Source organism: Microtus oregoni, unplaced genomic scaffold (genome assembly GCF_018167655.1).
Source record: "Microtus oregoni isolate MIOR12 unplaced genomic scaffold, Mior012 000007F_ref0000211, whole genome shotgun sequence".
In the NCBI taxonomy this organism is placed as follows: Eukaryota; Metazoa; Chordata; class Mammalia; order Rodentia; family Cricetidae; genus Microtus; species Microtus oregoni.
The window spans coordinates 1,883,279-1,897,526 of record NW_024543066.1 but is presented as its reverse complement, the minus strand read 5'-3'; the positions used below and the strand labels follow the sequence as shown (position 1 = coordinate 1,897,526).

General features: G+C 40.5%; 1 long non-coding RNA gene across 1 annotated transcript in view; it reads right to left on the bottom strand.

Moving 5' to 3' along the window:
* The window catches only part of LOC121450849, a 49,540-nt gene that overhangs the window by 11,456 nt on the left and 23,836 nt on the right, over nt 1-14,248 (bottom strand). The window lies entirely within an intron of this gene.

The window sequence follows — 14,248 nt, the reverse complement described above, 5'->3', positions numbered from 1 at the left end:
CTTCATGGGAAGTCACTGAACTGTCAAAACTCCATGAAGGATACATGATCATTGTCCCTATTTTTATTGAAGTTCCATTGAAAAATCTAAAACACAGACAAGTCAAATACATCACTCACGTTCACATTGTTATGGAGGAGTATGAGGTCATGCAGGTGTCCTGTCCTGCTTGCTTGTCTGTAGCCTGAGCCATTGTTTCAGAATGCTGTGTACACCCCCAGTCTGACTTAGCCACCTGCCCTTCTCTCTGCTTTATATTGTCTATCAAAGAAATCTGGCTCTCATCTTACAACCACTCTTTGATTTTGTTTTTGTTTTATTTTATTTTCAAAAACTATTCCCATCTGTAGGACTAACCATCCTTTGTTCTCTCCTTTCTCATGATCATGCTAAAACAAAATTTACACAGCAGTTAAAGAAAATCTGTTTTTGTTTCAGAGGAATTTCCCAGAGTTTCATAGGTGAGTTGAGGAATTTCATCTCCCCTTTACAAGATTTAGCAATGGCTTTGATTCATTGAACAGTAAGTGCAATTTTTGGTTTCTTGTGCCATGGTCTGTGTCCTCTGACATTTTAGACTCTCAAGTACATAGAACATGGAGAGGTACTGTTACTGCTCCAATCAGACTCAATCTAATTCAAGACGTTTACATGAGGCCTGAAACCTGAATTAAAAATGAAGAGTTTTTAAGATTTGAACTAATTTTCTTTTTTTTTTCCTGGAAGGATATGATGATTAACTTTATTGCCAGTAAATGGCTTAGGTATTAAGAAAAATAATCCTTATGATAATAGCTAATATTTCCTGGCATAGACAAGTCTCCGGATTTTCTCTTAAGATGAAAGAATTGAATTATCTCATTAATTATTATGACAAACTCTTAAAAGTAGTTGCCCACTCTATTCTGGTTTTACCAAATGTGACAGGGGCCAGACAAGAGCTGAGCCAGGGGTATAATTGCTCTGGCTTCATATCTGGATCTTGCTATGTGTCCTTCTACCGTAACCATGGCTACCTTAAACTTCACAAGCAAACCAAAGAGCCAAAATAGAAGCAGCAACATCTAAGGAGCAGCCTGTTTACTTTCTAACTTAATATGAAGTACAATAAGACCCAAAAGCACATGAATGTAGAAACATGAATGAATGAAAGGGGAGAGAAATTTGACCAACTACTTTGTATGTTGCCATTTTATTTTCTAAAGATTCGGAAATACTAATGACTTCAAGTTTTGTGGTATTACTTTGCTTATACTGCAAACAGATTTTTCAAATGTCTGCTATATGGATAGGCATCACAACCTGTTTTAAATTACAATAAAGAGTAGGGAATCGAAATAGGAAAGTTTTAATAGCTTTAAATTTTCCCAAGTTCCAGTTGAAGAGTGGAAGGAGGGAGAATATGAGCAAGGAAGTCAGGACCACAAGGGGTTGGTCCACCCACTGAGACAGTGTGCCTGAGCTAATGAGAGCTCACCACCTCCAGCTGCACCGGGACTGAACAAGCATGGGATCAAACTGGACTCTCTGAATGTGGCTGACAATTGGGGCAGACTCAGGGGCCAATGATAATGGCACTGGGATTTGTCTCTACTGCATGTACTGGTTTTTGCGGATCCTTTTCTCTTTGGATGCATACCTTCCTAAGCCTAGATGTAGTGGGGGAGGGCTTTGGACTTCCCACAGGGCAGGGTGCCTTGCCCTCTCTAATCACTGGAGAGGGGTGGGGAGAAGTTTGTGGCGGGGAGCAGGAGGAAAGTGAGAGGAGGGGAGAGAGTGGGAATTTTGACTGGTATTATTTATAAAGTAATAAAAAAGAGAAAAAAAATCTTTTGCTGTTGATATTTGCAATTATAACAGTGATGGTAAACATAAAACCAGTAAGTTGACAAAACATTATTATCTACTTAATTCATTTATTTCTGTCTGCATAAATCAATGAGTAGTGTGTTAGTCAGATTGTTTGAAATACCATACTTATGATTTTTCTTAAAAATATAAGCCTTATTAATAATATTCAAATGGAACAACATAACACAAGCTTTCTGTGACTTCAATTTGGTCTACTTATCATCTTGTAAGTCTGTATTTCCCCACTGAGTTAGAAAGGACAACTTGAATAGAATAAGAACACACCTGACATGGCTTACAGTCATAACTGGAGGCTTGCAAGTCTGTTGGGCTCCTTGCTACATGATATGTAAAAGACAGGGTCAGGGAGACTCTGAACAAGTAGAGAGGAGTTTTATCCATGAGGTTAGCTCTGGGTAACTCACCAGACATAATCAAATGTTTTCTGACAAGGTAGCACAGCAGCAGGAGTGGCCAAATTTAGTGGTGGTTTTGAAATGGCAGGAAGAGTGGTTAAAAAAGTACCTGTCTTAGTTTGCTTTCAATCTCTGCGACAGAAACCATGACCATAAGCAACTTCAGAGGTGAGTTTATTTCACCTTAAAAATGATGAGAGAACATGAACGAAAGGCAGTCGGGAGAGGAATTTAAGGAAGGAACCTGGAGGCAGAAACTGGAGCAGAGACCGTGGAGAAATGCTGCTTACTGGCTTGCTATTCATAGTTTGCTGAGCCCGGTTTCTTAGAACTCCCATGACTGCAAGCCCAGGGGTGACATCCCAGCAGGACAGACCCTTTCATATCAGTCATTAACCAAGAAAATGCCCCACAACAGAGTCTCCTTCAATGAGAGTCACAAAGACCTAAGGAAATGTACTTCACGTGTCTACAGTCATTTAGATTTAAAATATTAATAATACACAGAGACCTAGAGTCTTTTTGAGAGCCCACTATGCATGCTAAGTGCCAGAGCACACCAAGAATTCTGGTGTGAACTCTCTCATAGGACATTCACGTCATACCTCTGAGCTATGTGCTTTTGTTTCTCACACACGAAGTCCAGACGGCGAATTGAGACCTGGAAAATGGTTTGTACATGTCTAGGACATCCAGCTTCTCAGTGTGCAGGCAAATGTGAACCTGGATCTGAATGAATGAGCTTCCTACTAATTTGATGAGCAAACATGCATGAACAACTCAGAGACATGTGTTAATATGAACATCTTTTATGGTAATAACACAAAAATAGTAATAGGTAAAGTTTTGGGTTATTTCAATATGAAATTTATTGAATGAAAAGCTGTTTCTTATTGAAATACTGAAAGTGGAGGATGATCCAGCTGTGTCTGAGTTTAGATGACCTCCTGGTAAGGAGAGCTTTAATGAGGGTATTTATTATGCTCCAGGAACGATTCCCATGCTCTATGTCGCCTAATTCTTTCACAGCCTGTGAGATAAAGTCAAGACCAGTAACGGATGACCCATCTGAGGGTTGCATAGCTCTATTTTCATGGCCAGTGAGTTGGGTGGTTAGGCTTTGATCCTCGTCATTTAGAACAGTGTCTGCTCCTGTGAAGGCTGCAGGTGGAGCCTCATTGCAGAGGGTTGCATGCAATCAGAGGATGCATCCTTTCCAACATCAACTTGAGTCTTATTGTAGGAGTTGGTACTATCATAATCTGAAAAGCACAAAAAGTCCCCGGAAAAAAATGAGCAATTTTTCCCAAATAGGCTTGTGTGGCTTCCAGATGAATGTGTGTGCAGATTCTAAGCACAGGCAGAGATGGCATGAGCAGAAATGCGTTTAAATTAAGGAGACTCAAAGGGGGGCAGAGCATCTCTTGCCTGCTGCAGAGGCTGCCTGTCATTTGTTAGTGCAGTAAAACTTTGTAAGGCTGCTCTGAGTGTCTTTGAAATTTATTTATAACAACAGGACTAGATACTTTACCATCTGCTATGCATGTTTCCTAGGAGATTTAGTTACTCAGATTTCCCACTTTTTCTAGTTTATTTCGATTCTATGACTGTTCATCTTTTGAAATAATTTCAACGACCCAATCAGTTTAATTTGTATTGTTCTGAGGGAACGTTAGCTCTCTGACAAGTCTAATAATTTAATCAAACAGGCCTAGGGAGGTATGTCTTAAAATGTAACCAAGGGAGTATAGAAAATGATTCTAGTTCTTAGATTAAAAAGAAATGGGTGTCATATCAATAGCTACCTTGGTATTGTGGAGTTTGGGGGACAAGCACACCAACATATCTGGTAGTCAGACAGAAGAATTGTTGACTTATTCCTCTGCATGGTGAGAAAAGAACAAATGCTTCCTTCTACAAAGGACAAGTGGCTGAGTAAGAGGGTGGGTGAGTGACAGAAGGAAAGAAGGAAGGAAGGAAGGAAGGAAGGAAGGAAGGAAGGAAGGAAGGAAGGACGGAGGGAGGGAGGGAAGGAAGGAAGGAAGGAAGGAAGGAAGGAAGGAAGAAGCTTTACCCATGTGTGACACATCAGAAGCCCACACTGGGAAATATGCTCATACCTCATTCTACCCCTTTAAGTAGGATCCATTTACTGCCCAGTTTGTGATGATGCCCTCTCAGCCTCCGTCAGAGGCTTAATCTGTGTAAACAGCTTCACCACTACAGAAGGCCACACTTCTGAGGGTGATGGGCCCTTGAGTGTATTGGTTGTCAGGCTAATACCGGCAGCCATAGGTGTCCAAGCTCATTCTAACACACTCCATGTGAGCTTTTATTTGTATCAATTGCAACTCAGAAGAGCGACTTTAAGAGAAAAATACAAAATAGAAAACAAAAACAACAGAAAACAACAACAAAAACACCAACAGAGCACGGAGCATTAGGAGAGAGGCTAGTGTTAAATTTAAGCTATTTATTAGGATATTTGTTTCAGTGCAGAATTATTAAGACAACAGTAACATACTAGTTCAAATGCAGGTGCTTCATGCGGGAAGAGGCCCTCATGCAGCGCTCATTCTACCAAGTGATGCACCTGGGGAAGCAATGGATGCTTTCCTGGACTGTTTACTCAAGCCCTTATGTCAGGCTTAGGAAGAACCATTCACAGACACCCTCAGATGCACACACACACACACACACACACACACACACAGACACACACACACACGTGTAGTTCCTATAAAAACATCTTGAATACAAGCAGGCCAGGTGCTCGCACAACTGTTAAAGCTCACTGGCACGGTGCCTCCATCGTGACATGTGTCAATAACTACACCACCGGTTATACCTGAAAGTCAGGGTCATAGAAGCTTGGTCACCAGTTGTACCAAGTTTGAAGAAGAAAAGCAAATAAAGGTTGTGTTTGGTCACAAGCTAACTCTAATCAACTGTGATTTCTTCACACGACCCCTGAGAATTCATGGCTCCAGAAGGCCAGTGACATGCACCTTCATTATTTTTGCTTCCTGACAGAACAGGCATGAACTCTCTCTCCCTGCCATTAAGTGGCTTCCCTCACACAGCTGAACCTGGGCCTCACCACTGCTTTCTGCCTCTTTGATGCCCGGAGCAGTGGCGAAGGACGGTGGGATATTCTCAAGGAAGGCAGAGGGCCACTAGAGCACATGTAATATGAGTTATAACAAGGCCAAACCTGAAGACAGTGCTCGATTCTGTTGCTCTTTTTCATATTCTCTGTAGAGAGCTACTTCAGAAACAGTGCATGGCTGCAGTCACTAATCTCAAGTCGCAAGACTTGGCTCCTTGACTTTTTTTTTGCTATTAGCTAATGGCTTTTTAGCACTGTTTTCTTCAAGACCCTGTATGTTGTGTTTTTTTCTTGACTCTGCTCAGGTATTGGCAAAGAATGTACTCTCTTTCTCTTACATTTTTGAAATAGCAGGAAAGATGGTCTTTTTTTTTCCTTTCTTAATGTTTGTGAGAATAAAACTCATTTGGGATCAAAAGTAAATTTGAACAGGATCTGGCCAGTGGCAATACATTCACTCAATTTTTTAAGCTAAAACAAAGATGCACAGCCCTTCTCGGGTCTCAGTGGCTGTTGGAAACATAGGAAAGAGGAAAAAAGCCCCAAGGCCCATGTAATGTGAGTGCCTCTGGCTGTAGCTATACTGTTAGGCTATAGACCAAGGTTCACTTCCTGGGAATATGAATCATTAGGGGATTCTGATTCATGTTGCAAAGCAAGAGTGGGTTCCAATGAATACTGTGATTTTCCCTCAATAGCAATAACCTTAAGTGGATTATTGTTCTAAAATAAAGAAGTACCCATGTATGAAATATGGAGGAGTTCCTTAGCACAGGGGCTTTCTTATAGAGTTCTGTCAGGATGGCTACCAAAACCACCCCACACATTTACGTGTCTGATGAATCACACTTAGCATTTTTCTTTCTTCTTCCATTGTCAGAGAAAGAGAAAGCTTAATGGCATTAAGAACGGATAGGAAAACAACTGTAAAAATATCTTAACTGATTTCCACAGGCCAAATTTAGTTGAACTGAAACACCCATTAAAATACAGGACATTCCTGCCAAACTGAGCGATAGGAAGCCAAGAGATGGGGAAGAGACCAATTCTGAGGAGACACCAGAACTCACTTCCCCTGTTTATGAATTAGCTGCACCATTTCCCCTCACACCTCACCTTCCTAGCCAGGATACCTGCTGGGGAAAAATAAAGCCTAGAAAGTATCATGATGGGAAACTCAGTGTCAGAGAGAATGGATCATACACAGGTGACAAAAACAAATAAAGATCTTGGTGTTGCTTCCATGTTAGCAAAGTATCTCAGACGAGTTAAAACGCAAAAGGTTGATTTTCTGTGACAACATCATGGATTGATGTCATTTCCCAAGGCAGCCTTAGAGTTTACCATAAACTGTGGAGGATAAAGAGTCCAGATGCAGTAAGGTTCTATCCTCAAGGAACCAAGTCTTCAAACCTGAGACCACAATCACACGATCCCATTCCGCATGAGATGTAATACTGACTATCTACACCTAGATCCAAAGAGATGTCTGAGAAGAAAGCATAAGAGGAAGGTATGTACTTTATTCAACCAAAACTTTGTGGAGTAATGGACTGGTGGACTAAAGCATGCAGATGTCAGCACAAATACCTCAACTGGAATGTGATAAGAAATCATAAAATATGATCACGCTTTCTTGGGAATTCTAGCCATGTCTATAACTAATAAAACAAACTTTATTACTATAATCAAGATGACATTCACATTGGTACAAACTAAAGATTGTTGACTGTGTCTTAATTATTTAATAAAGATTAATATGGAGACAAGGAATATTTTATAGAGATACAGTAGTGAACACAACCAAAAGGCAGGTATTCTAGCTCTTGATAAAATAAAGTGCACACATAAAAGCTTTAAATTTGAACAATAAGTTTATAGCCAGACACAAACATATATATGTGTACATTCAACAATGCAGTTGTAGATATGTACATGATAGACGATAGAAAAGAGATGACAAATATATGTTACAGATTCATGGTAAATTAGTAGTTGACAGCTTATAGATTGTACAGATAAATAGACTGCTTATAGATTACAACACTTTAAATATATAATATGAAAAATGGATACAGTTAGAATAATTCTGTGGTTGAATCCCCAGTTCTATCAGAAATATTCACTTATAATCACTAACTAAGGTTGCTTGGATTTCTAAATTTCTAGTTCTAAGAATCATATTTCTCAAAGGAGAACTTTCAAGTGTTAATTCTTTTTCTCCCCCATCTCTCTGGCAGGAGATCACTTTCTAATTCCCCGAGCTGCAGCATCTGATAGGAAAAGTCTGCTTGGTGCACATCGACAACCCAACCGTGAGTCGCTTCTGTTTCCCCACCCTGACAGTCAGTTCCCACACACACTCCTCGGGTTCTATCTGTATAAATGAGGAGTCCTGTGAGAGTCCCATCCTTCCTCTGGAATCAGCATTGGATTTCTCTATTAGGGACTGCCATGACCTCAGCTGGACTGTGAGTTAGTAATGTCAATGGGACAGCATCTAGGATCACTAGGGAACACACCTCTCTGAGAGTTCCCTTGAGGAATTTCTAGATTGGGTTAACTGAAGTGGAAAGCTCACTGTGCGATCTCAAAAATAAAAATAATAATAAATATGCTTCTCAAAAGGAGAAAGCAAGTTGAGTACCAACATTTCCTCTTCCTGACAGCAGACACAATGTGACTAGCTGCCTCAGGCTCCTCTCACCCCATGCCTTCCCAGATACACTGAAGTGTGCTCTTCTACTGTGAGCTAAAACACACTCCAGGCTCCACACTTTTCTCTTGTTGGGTATTTTATCACAGCAATAAGAAAAGTGTCTAACGTAATTGGCTGTAGTTCTTACAGCAAAGTGGAGTAGAATGGGCTCCATGGAAACTCAGCATTGACTTGCTTTGCAATTGCTAGGGGGAGCCATTAGAGCATCCTTAGAAAGTACAGGGTTAGTCCCCTAAACCACGCCTACTGTAAAAGCAAAAGAGAAAGGTCTGCCTCCAGAGGAGCTGCTTGAGCTAAGTGGCAAAGGAGGTAACCATGTGATGCTGTAACAGCCCCGACGCTTTCAATAACAGTATGTGCAAAGACATTTTGGTGGGAGGGAGTCTGGCATCTGTAAAAACAGAAAAACATTGCTATGTAGACTTCTCATGCATACCTGCCTTAAGTATTGTATGTGGGATTTACACACATACATGTCTTAAGTGTCTTAAATAGGTTTCCCACACATACATGACCTAAGTATGGAATTTAGAGCTAAGTCATTTTTCCCAAGACAAAAAATATGATCATTTTAATTAAATACCAATTTTGAATAACTAAATTTCTCTATCCTAAAATTATTTTCTTAGGATTTATCCTGAAGTTTAACATGGTGGCATGTGCATGAAATCCCAGCCTACCCTGGGCTACATGAGACCTTGTCTTCAGGAAAAAAAAGACAGAAAAAAATCTTGATTTATTTCTTTTTTGATTCATTGATTTTCACAGTGTTACTGTGACCGACATCATAAAGATCTTGTTCAACTGTGTCTGTTAAGTTACTCATTCTACCCTTGTTCACAAATGAGATAACCTGTCAATGGATGGTCCTTTTTAGCCTCAATGCCCAAGTTTCTTTTGTTATTTGAAGAACACAGGAAGAAAGGAATCTGTGATAGAAAGATATTTCACGAGAGTCTGAGAGGGAGTAATGGGGTAGGTGTATATCTCTCTTGGTATTTTTTCCAAAGATTTGTTCCTGAATTAGCTTGCATTAGCTTTTTTATTGCAGAGATAGTGGCCTTGAATCTAGGGTCTCCTTTGACTTGTGTGCTATCACTGAGTCTGTTAAAACAACAACAGAAACAAAAGCAGGACTCCTTTTACTTTTTCATTTTAAAACAGGTCTCTTTAAGTTGCCCAGATTGGCCTTGAACCCATGATCCTCATGTCTCAGCTTTCTGAGCCCCAGGTGTCATTAGTCTATATTACCAGGCCTAGCCTGCTTCCCTTGATTTTTGTACGTATTCATATAAACATATGCCCAGTATCCAGAGGGCAGAAACCTGTGAGAATTGAGATTTAGAAACCATGTTCGATTTTTATATTTATGGTACTGAAATACTTAGAAAAATATTTATTATGAAGATGCCAACTCTTGCTTGTGGACACGCCGAGGGCAGGTGTCACATGGGGATTTCCCCTTCTGTTTCTCAGATGTAGCTTGAAGGTCACAATGGCCTTATATCTGCTGCATCCTAAGTGACCTTACCTTGACTAACAACATGACAGGAGGGTCTATTTCAACGACTTTGTCTAACGCTTCATTAAAATCGTTACCTCACACTGTGCTCTATCAGATTTCAGAGTTACAGAGTTGGAGCTTGTGATGTAAGCTGGAGTGTTATTTACTATTATTCTTATTTCCTATTATTTGGTATACTTTGGTAGACAAGGGATTTTTGTCGACTGAGAACTTTAAGGGTGACTGACAGAGAAATACCTCCTTAGCCTGGTCACGAGAACACTGCATCAATGACAACTACCCAAAGAAGAATCCATATAAGGCAGCTATACTAAGGTGATTGCCACTGTTTTCTGTTTGTCTGTCTGGCCAAAGGCTCCTGACCGGGTGGAGAAGCGTTCTGGATGGCATCTCAAGCTTCTCTGTTTATCAGTGAGTGGCCCCTGTCCTCATTAGCCGGACTCCTTCCCTCAGGTAGGGTGTCACAGAAACGCGACCACCAGCCTGCCTCTCACCACGGTTCTCACTGCTCCCAGTGTGTCATGTTTTAGATCACAAATAAGACTGCTACTTCCACACACCAAGAACCAAAACACACTACAAGTGGAGCCAGAAGAAGCTATGATTGTGTAGTTCACTTATTTAGAAAGGGCAAGAAAAGAGATACTTGTAGAATTTCTATAAGAGGAAAGACAAATTTAAGCAAATGTTTGCATTTCCAACTATCTGGCATTCTATCACTATCCACCCAGAAATCAATCTCAAGAATGCCTTTTTTTATGACAGTTAATAATGGGAAAATTTTGATTTCCCTTCTCTGGAGAAAAAGTGAGAAATGGCATATTCAAAAATTTACATTGATCTCTCATCCAAATATATCGTGACTGATAAAATTGATTTCCCTCTCTCCGTAAATGCGGTGCTCAGCTGAATGAGATTTGTTGGCAAGTTAATAGCGAACTTCTCCAGCTTGACTGAATTATGCAAACATCAGTTTGTTATTAACAAACATCATATGTATTTTTGTATTTTCTTCTGATAAATAGCCCAGTACTTCTGCTGCAGTTTAAATAGGAAATAAAGATGCCTCCTCGGGGTTTCCATTGTGAAAACAGAGGAATTATTCTTATGGACAGGAGTGGTGGTCTCAGGCTCACTGTGTTAAAGCTATACACATATATTTTAACACTCTGACTCCTTCCCAATTCGAGTTAAATAAATGTGGAAAGCTAGTTGCCAGTGTGTCATTTGCTTTCCTGGTGCTGATATAGAGCACCATGACCAAAGGGATGCATAGAAGGAAGGGTTTATTTATCTTCTGGCTCCAGATGGAACATCCATAATGGTAAGGATGGCATAGCAGCTGGCTGGAGCAGGGCTGAAACTCACTGATAGCATTACATAGGGATTCTGGGAAACCAGGAATGATTTGGAGGTGGGACAGAACATAAACTTTCAAACCCCATCCCCAGCGATGTGCTTTCTCCAGCAAGTACTTTCTTCCACCTCCTCAAGGTTCAGGAACTTCACCATCAGAAGAACCACTAATTGTGGAGCAAGTGTCCCAACACCTGAACTTATGGGGTACATTTCTCATTAGGACCGTTACAGTCAGTTAACATATTACTGAGCGTGACAATATACATACAATAACTATTTGCACATGAACTTGCTTCTGAACCGTATCATTTTGACTTCGTGGTTAATGTTCATAAGTAAGGTTCTAATGGTGAGTGTGCATTTAATAAAAACTCCCAGTACGACCTACTAATGAAATCAAATCTGCTCAGATGGTGGGATATAAATGGAAAGGGCCTGAGGGACAGGTTCCCTGGACGATGGATAAGATTCAGGCAGGATTGCCTTTGGGCAAAACAAAAACCCTGGCAACCTAGAGTTTACCCATACTGAAAGTGGGAAGAAAGATCTTTAGGAGATGTATCCTTAACTATGAGTCAAGAGATTTCTGTGCAAAGGACACCTGGAGGTTTCAGATGACACATGTCAATATAGGGATGTAGAGCAAACACCTGCTCTGCAAACACCTAGAAATTATATGAAGCCTCCTTTGATTTATGGCGATGAAAGTGTTTTTTCTTTTTTTTTAGAGTTGGGAGGGCAACCCAGTGAAAACTGAAGCTGCCCGTGTTTATTTCTTATAATCTTTAAATATCTCGATCCAAAAAAGAGAAAGAAAGCAAAAGACTTTTTCTTTTTACCATGACACAAGGAACAAAGTGATTATGATTATGATATTAATACCCCAAACTCCAAATAACCACACCCTATGTCAAGATATCCTATTAATAACCATACTTTAAGTCAAATCTCCTGTCAATAACCTTGAAGGACCAAGACTAGGCCTAGAATGAAATAAATTATATTAGCAAATCTTTTTTTTTTTTAAACTGGGTCTCTCTTTTTTTTTTAATTTATTTATTTATTAAGGATTTCTGCCTCGTCCCCGCAACCGCTTCCCATTTCCCTCCCCCTCCCCCGATCAACAGCTCTCTGTCCCTGTCACTCCCTTTCACAAGTGCTGTGGTTACCCAGCTGAGGAGAATGCCTGCTCCTTCTGAATTCAGGCAGTTTGTCAACCATGTCTTCTCAGTTGTACCATCTGAGGGGCTTCATCAGAGCCTCCTCCACACACCCTACCAGTCAAGTCTGTTCTTCAGGTCCTAACTATTTCCTAAAACATCTGCCTAACCATGTCACTCCACCATTACAAGGCATTAGCTTTGATTACCTATGAGTTCTGAACTCATTTAGCATGAACTACGCCATATAGCAAATCTGTCATACCAACTCCCCTGTAGTTCCCATAATCCTCAGTGGTTTTCTGTCTCTGACTTTATAATGTAAAGTATTTGACACATTCTAGAAAGCTAGCATTTCATTTAGCCATTCATTCAGGCTTTAGATATCTTCACTGTGCACGGGAAGTGATGGGACACCAAAGAGATCGATGACAAAGACATTTTCAACCTCTGTTATTGAAGAGCTGAGTGGTCAAAAATGCATTCATACCCCCATTTCCTATCTCTTACCTCTCTTCAGAATTTAGTGAATATCCGGATTTTTCTCCTCTGACTTCAAAGAACCACAAACTCTTAGAACTGTGTCTATGGTGTTCACATATCTGTTCTCCACTGTGATTTAGTCTGACAGTATTGGGTTTACAAGAGAACTGAGTACATAGTGTTTTGTGGCTATGTAGTGGTAACTACTATCTGTAAAGATGTGGCTTCCTCCACTAATTCAGAACCAACAGACAATTTGAAAAAGAAGGAGAGAATAGAGAAGTTGTAAAAATATACCCAAGACAAGGAAAACTGTGCAAGAAGACCTGTTACACATGGAGGGAGGGATAAGATCACAGGGAAACAGCTGGAAACAGATATTTCTGCAGCCTAAACACCCTGGAGATGTAGTTAACATATAAACCTCCTCAAGGTAGAGATGAAGTGTCACAGCAAGGATGTGAAGATTGACATGAAGGCATGCTATATCACCAGAAATCACAGAGGAGTGATGATCATTAAGACAAAGCATTAAGGATTGGGAACATTTCCATTCAAATAGGGAAACGAGTTTAATGGAGGAATATAGAAGAATCTATGAAAGTAACAAGGCTTTTCATATCTAAAGAAACTGTGAGCCCACACTAATCAAGAAGATGTGAGTAAATGCCCAGGATGGTTAGCAGCCTATGTCAAATGGGTGCAGGACTGACCGATATTCAGAGTCAGCAACAGGGAAGAACATACCAGTGAGCACAGAGACTTGGATTGCATGAATGAACATGTATTGGGACATTTGCAAGCCAGGGCCATTTGGCTAGTGGATGGATAAGGGAAAATGGCATTAAGATGGCCGATGGAAGGAAAGAGCAGTAAAAAATGGAAAATAAAAAAGATGTTCAGATGAAGACCTCTGTGTGACTATAGCACAATACCTGAAGCAGTGTAACTTTAAATATGGACTCACCCTTCTTATATTTGGAGGGCACATACCCCATGCTCCTGCATCGTAGAGAGGCTTTCACTGAGGAGCAGTTAGGTTGAGAAATAAAGTCTGCTGCACGCTGAAGGAACTATGCACATGGCATGTTCACTATGGAACGTGACCTTCCCAACACACCCACAGGACAATATTCCCCCTTTACAAGATAAGCATTTCAAACTTCTAAAGTTGACACCCAAATACCATGCATCAGGTCCTTTTTTTTGATAATTCTAATGGCTCAACACTGCAGAGGTAACCAAGCTTGCGGATCATGAATCTGTGGGGAGATAATACTGTTTCTTAATTGGATCTAGAATCAACTAAGACAGCCTCTCTGGATTAAGCTGTGAAGGCATTCCCAGGCAACTATGACTGAGGGGTTCAGATCTTCCCCCAGAGCTGGTAACGCTTTCTGACTGCAGAATCTATGTAAAGAGGTCAGAGGGGAAAGCTATACTGCTTCCTCTTAACTTCTAATTGCTGAGGAAAATGTCCTGGTACTGGTGCCGTCTGATATCAGAGCCCAGCTGTATTGGCTTTTCCCAGGGAGACTGAAGCCCAGTGACTCTCCAGGAATCACCCAGACCCTTAGCTATTGAGGCATTCTGCTTTATGGACCGAGTGCTATAGAGTTCTCTGCC